This window comes from Portunus trituberculatus, chromosome 44 (assembly GCF_017591435.1).
Source record: "Portunus trituberculatus isolate SZX2019 chromosome 44, ASM1759143v1, whole genome shotgun sequence".
NCBI lineage: Eukaryota > Metazoa > Arthropoda > Malacostraca > Decapoda > Portunidae > Portunus > Portunus trituberculatus.
The window spans coordinates 3,540,554-3,547,070 of NC_059298.1; positions in this window are offsets into that span (position 1 = coordinate 3,540,554).

The following is a 6,517-nucleotide window of genomic DNA, read 5'->3' on the forward strand; positions in this document are numbered from 1 at the left end:
TTCCTTTCCGTCTCTTGTACCCACCACCAACACCTATATTATGGCCCCTATTCAGAAACACTGTTCTCTCCCTACGACAATTTTCCAAGGCCACAGAGACAACTAGTTTTATTTTCAAAGCAATTTCTCCTTTTAGTTAATTAGAAATCTTGCTTATCCATCACCATAATCATAAAAATACCTTAAAAACACGAGTATCTTCAACTAGAGTCTTTGAAAAGTAGTAGTGGTGGTGAGAGAGCAGAACGTTTAAGACTACTGGCCAATTTGCTCCTCCGTACTTTCTTCTTACTTTATAACTCTTTTATTTCCCGCATTTTTTTTTTTGTTAAATTTCTCAAACAGTACCGTAGTTCTTTCTCTCAAGCTTGTTCTTCGTTTCTGACAAGCATATTTCCTTCTTTTCCCTCCCGTATCTCCCTTTTTAAGCAACTTTAAGCAGCTCCAAACTCCTCATTTCCTCACAAGCATCACCCTTTTCTATCTCCCTCCCCGCCTCTCATCTCTCTCTCTCTCTCTCTCTCTCTCTCTCTCTCTCTCTCTCTCTCTCTCTCTCTCTCTCTCTCTCTCTCTCTCTCTCTCTCTCTCTCTCTCTCTCTCTCTCTCTCTCTCTCTCTCTCTCTCTCTCTCTCTCTCTCTCTCTCTTTCTTTCCTTGCTCTAACATACCCTTTTCCACCAATCTCCCTGCCTCCCTGTCTCTCTCTCTCCCTCCTTCCTTGCCCTAACATTCTCGGGACACACATCAACTAACCACGTCTCCCGAGCGACACCCTCCATCCGGTCCTGGGACGTTCGCTACCGCAACACCCACAACAAGACCCCGGGACTCGCCGCAGCCTCTCAAGCCACATACAGGAAGCGCGGGAGTCCAAACTTCGGGTGCCGGGGAGTGCTGTGTGGCGTACCATCAGTGGCCGCGGGGATGGAATGGGGGGTAGGCGCTGCGAGGTGGGACTGCTGTGGGTACGGCGTGGGAACTTTTTAGTCTCTTGGGTGTGTGTGTTGGTCGTGGGATTGGTAGTGGTGGTGGTAGGGATGGTGGAGTTTGCTTGAAGTGATGCTGGGTTTAAATATTTGGTGTCTGAAGTTATAGTGTGGAGGTTTGATTGGTTTTTGGCTTATTCTGGGTGAGTTTTTTGTGGCTCTGGGTGGATTTGTGGTGTGTGTGTGTGTGTGTGTGTGTGTGTGTGTTAGGTTCTGGGCTGGTGTAGAAGGGTTGTCTGATTATACTACGACGGTTGTTTTATTTCACACATACGGCTGTAGCTGCTCTTCATGAATTTTAGATTTGTGGTAAGCATCCTAAATGTTAAGTAAAAGAGCATTTCTTTTATTACGAAGAGCGGCCAAGGACAAGAAAATGTATTAAAATGTTTCTTTTATAATTATACTTTCTGCAAAAAAAAAAAAAAAAAAAAAATATATATATATATATATATATATATATATATATATATATATATATATATATATATATATATATATATATATATATATATATATATATATATATATATATATATATATATATATATATATATATATATATATATATATATATATATATATATATATATATATATATATATATATATATATATATATATATATATATATATATATATATATATATATATATATATATATATATATATATATATATATATATATATATATATATATATATATATATATATATATATATATATATATATATATATATATATATATATATATATATATATATATATATATATATATATATATATATAATTAGATTAGCAAAAGATCAGAAGAAAGGGTCAATTTAGCTTATTGCAAATCCTATGTACCGAAAATACAAGAAAAGAAAAGATAATCCCACCTTGACCTTCCACACACATGGTCATCCACACAAGTCAACCCTTTCACCTCCTGCGTAATATAACCCTTTCCTCATCATCGCGCTGGGCCAGACATGGACGTTACGAGCACCACTACTCACCGCGGCGTGGAATTAATAATGCCCCCACCGTGTGATGGACAAATCAATGAATATCAAGGACTGTGTTAATGAGGGCGGCGCCCCTTGAGGTCCCGGCGCCGTGGCCACCTCCTCCCACACCTGGTGCTCTCCCAACGGGGCGCGACGGCCGAGAGTGGACAGGTGATTAAGTTTAGATGCCGCGGGGAAGGTCAGTGGTGGCGGGTGGGAGCAGCGGAACTTTTGTGATGGAAGGGCTGCGGGGAGAGTGTTAATTATGCATGGTGGTTATATTACTTTCACCATTGTGGGATAACCAAGGCCAGTGTGCTTTGTTTCTGTCTACGCTGCTTGTTTATTATATAGAGTAATGATATACGGACGCTGACGAGTGGCTGGCTGTAGTTTCCGTCTATTTCCTACGAGAGAATGTATGCTTTACTTTCATTTGATATTGAGTAGACATTTTACTTATGGATGGTAAAAGAAGATTGATTGAAAGATGAAATGATAAGTTGGAAGGATGACATACAGCAAACGGGCAGCAGACACAGGGTAATAATGAATAATGAATAAATAGATAAAATCAATAGATGAATAAATTAATAAGTAAATAAACAAAAATAGATAAATAAGAAAAGTTTATGGTCTTCATTGGAATTGTAAGGACAGCGATAATTATAAGATTTCTTTCATATCCTATTTGCTTGTAGACATGAAGGAAGGAAGCCAAGAGAGAGAGAGAGAGAGAGAGAGAGAGAGAGAGAGAGAGAGAGAGAGAGAGAGAGAGAGACTTAATCTACCTGTTATATAATGTAGAAAATAGATGATTACTAGACTTTCAGAAACAAATATCAATCAATATACCTCTTAAAATGCTCCTTTACTCTTTTCGTAAAAAAAATATATCAGTGGGATACTTCAATGACCAACATACTGAAGCTCTTAAACCACCACCACCACCACCACCACCACCACCACCACCACTACCAGGGCTCATCTATAGACTAAAGGGAAGTAAATCACGGGAGACTTCGACCAACAGACAAATGCGTTAAAGTGTCTATGAGTTGCGAAGCTCGACCCAAAGCAGGAGGTGAGGGTGGTAGAAATATGCAGGGGGGGGGGGCGCGGGGTGAAGGGGTTGAAGAGGGGAGGAACGGGTGAGGGGAAACGAGGGGAAGGGGGCGACGTCTTGGGATCATTGGGGCTACAGAGTTCCCATCGTTTTAGTGGGTGACGGGGGCTGGGCTGGGCTGGGCAGGGCAAACTGAGGTAGAAATTTGGAAGGGCGACCGGAGACGAGGGGAAAAGGATATGCCTAAATATGTGAGAGAGAGAGAGAGAGAGAGAGAGAGAGAGAGAGAGAGAGAGAGAGAGAGAGAGAGAGAGAGAGAGAGAGAGAGAGAGAGAGAGGAAAGAAGGAAACTTGGGTGAAATGTGAAAGGGAGATCAAAGAGAAGGAGGAGGAAGGGAAGAGAGATAAAGACGATGGAGGAGTGAAGGAAACTGAGCGACAGTAACTTCCGCACCGCCAAGTTACACATGTGGACGCTGACGGTGACGAGGGAGGCCGAGGCGGTGGTGGCGGGTGGTGGTGGTGGTGGTGGTGGCGGTGGTGCTCGATAAGATTATGTTATGGTGGTGTTACTATTCCTCTAACTAATAATGGTGATGATAATGATAATGATGATAATGATAATGGTGAATGTAATGATGGTGTTACTGTTACTCTAATAATGGTGATGATGATGATGATGGTGATGATGATAATGGTGAATGTAATGATGGTGTTACTGTTGCTCTAATAATGGTGATGATGATGATGGTGATGGTGATGGTGATGGTGAAAAGACTGGTAATAAAAGTGATAATGAAAAAAAAGAGAACTTTCACTAATATAAAAGTAAATAAAAGCAATGCCTGATGTTAGATGAATATACTCTATTGAACTAACTTACCCTATAGGCATTCAAGAACGTACTTTATTGCAATTTGAAGAAGAAGTATAAATGATTACCCATGGAGTGTGTCTCTATTAATATCACTGTTTTTTTATATTATATTATATTAATTCTGATAATTGTGAGATGTAGAAATATACCATTCTTTTTGTTTCCTTGCATGTTTATATATATTTTTTATATATCTGTAAACACCTAAATTTCCCCCCTCCCTCCTTGTTTGATTCAACTCTTTTCATGTTTTTACTCCTATTTTACTCCTTTTATTTCTTCAAACTTGTAATTTCCTTTCCTCTTTTTTTTTTTTTATTTCTATTCAAGGAGGATTTACTCTTTTCCCTGTGTCCTCATCTGTCACTTTCCTTCCTCTCTCCACCTCGTTAACCCTTGCCCAGCGTCCCTCTTCATCATCCTCTCTCTTCCCCTTCCTCTTTCATTGCCCACCGTGTCTTTGTTTATCACCCATTTTCAGCCTTTTTAGTTTCTGGCAAAGTTTGTAATGCTTTCCTTTTCCACTCATTTTTGTTTTGCTCGAGTTACCTTCGCAGTTGAGTTTTCTTTTCTTGTTATTTTTACACATTCTCTCTCTCTCTCTCTCTCTCTCTCTCTCTCTCTCTCTCTCTCTCTCTCTCTCTCTCTCTCTCTCTCTCTCTCTCTCTCTCTCTCTCTCTCTCTCTCTCTCTCTCTCTCTCTCTCTCTCTCTCTCTCTCTCTCTCTCTCTCTCTCTCTCTCTCTCTCTCTCTCTCTCTTCCTATCTTTATCTTTGCCATCTTTTCAACTAGACTTTAAAAATTCTTCGTTTCTTTCCATCTCTTCGCTTCTATTCCATTCTTTCTCTTATTCCCTCGCCTTGCTTTGCTTCTCTCTTCTTCCACCCTGCTTTACCTTTCTCATCATTCACCCATTTTTCTCTCCTTCCGTCATCCTCTCCTCCATTCAATCTTTCTTTCCATTTTTTACTTCAGTTTTCTCCCGTCCTTCCTCTTCCCTCCCCTGTTTCCCTCAGCTGATGCCTTACTGTCGGGTCCTCAGCGACGGGATTAAGGCGGTGACATCTTGCTCGACTACCGTAGCGTGGGAGGACGTGGGTGTGTATGGTGAGGAAGGAGTGGCTAGCGGGGTGTTGAGGGAGGCCGTGGTGATGACTGAAATGGCTGCAGGCTGGTATTAGTGGTGGTGTGTTGTGTGGGTAAGGAGGAAGTGGTGAAGTGGTTGGTGTGTGTGTGTCTGTGTGTATTTGTGTGTGTGTGTGTGTGTGTGTGTGTGTGTATGAGTGTGTGTGTGTGTGTGTGTGTGTGTGTATGAGTGTGTGTGTGTGTTATTAGGAGTGGAGGATTTGGTTGTAAAAGTGCTATGTGGTTTGTGGTGTTGTGTGTTGTGGAGCTGGGGTCTGACTGTCTGATTGGCTGACTGTCTGACTGGGATTTTAAGGGACAAAGGGAAAGAAATCCGTAAAAATAATATTCTAACCTAATCTAACCTAACGTAATGACATCATATGTACAAAACACGCCATAAATCCTTCTTAAATCAAAATATGTATACACTTCACCTTAAAATACATAATACTCTTTCATCTTCACTCTTGCATGACGAAAAGAAAAAAAAAATGAAATAACCAATATAAGAATGATATGAAAACTTAGTGGACACACAAAGAGATAATGACAGAAAGGAACACAATAAATAAAAAGAGAAAAAAAGGAAATAAATCGAGACACAGCAATCCGCGTAGAAAGTGAACGTTAAGAAAACCAAATGAAACAGATGTAGGGGAAGTATCGAGGAGGAGGGAGAGGAGGAGGAGGAGAGGGGGACGTGGGCGGCGGGGTGACATCCTATCTCGAGAGAGTGGGCGGCGGTGATGTGCAGGAAGGAAGCTGCTGTTGCTGATCTGCATACTTGTGGGGTGATTACTTCCCCTCTGCCTCCTCCTCCTCCTCCCTCCTCCTCCTCCTCCTCCTCCTCCTCCTCCTCCTCCTCCTCCTCCTCCTCCTCCTCCTCCTCCTCCTCCTCCTCCTCCTCCTCCTCCTAACACATGCTCCTCCTTCTACCAATTTCATTCCCGTTTCTCGTGCTGCCCATCTCTGCTTCCTCCTCTTCCGTCACTTTCTTCTTCTTCCTCCTCCTCTTACTCTTCTTCCTTTTCCTTGCCGCACCCTACCTCCTCCTTCTTCTTCTTCTCTGTGTATCCTTCCTCTCCTTTCTTCTTCCTCCTCCTCTTCCTCTTCTCGTCAGTTTTCATTGGTTGCGCGTGTGTGTCAGTCATGTTCTTATTCCTCCTCCTCCTCCTCCTTCTCCTCCTCCTCCTCTGGCTTTGTTTGATGGTTTGTTCTCCTCCATTTGTCTATTATTTTTTTTTTATGCTTATTCGAGTCTCTCTCTCTCTCTCTCTCTCTCTCTCTCTCTCTCTCTCTCTCTCTCTCTCTCTCTCTCTCTCTCTCTCTCTCTCTCTCTCTCTCTCTCTCTCTCTCTCTCTCTCTCTCTCTCTCTCTCTCTCTCTCTCTCTCTCTCTCTCTCTCTCTCTCTCATTATTATTATTATTATTATTATTATTATTATTGCAGTTTTCATCTTGTCTCCTCATTA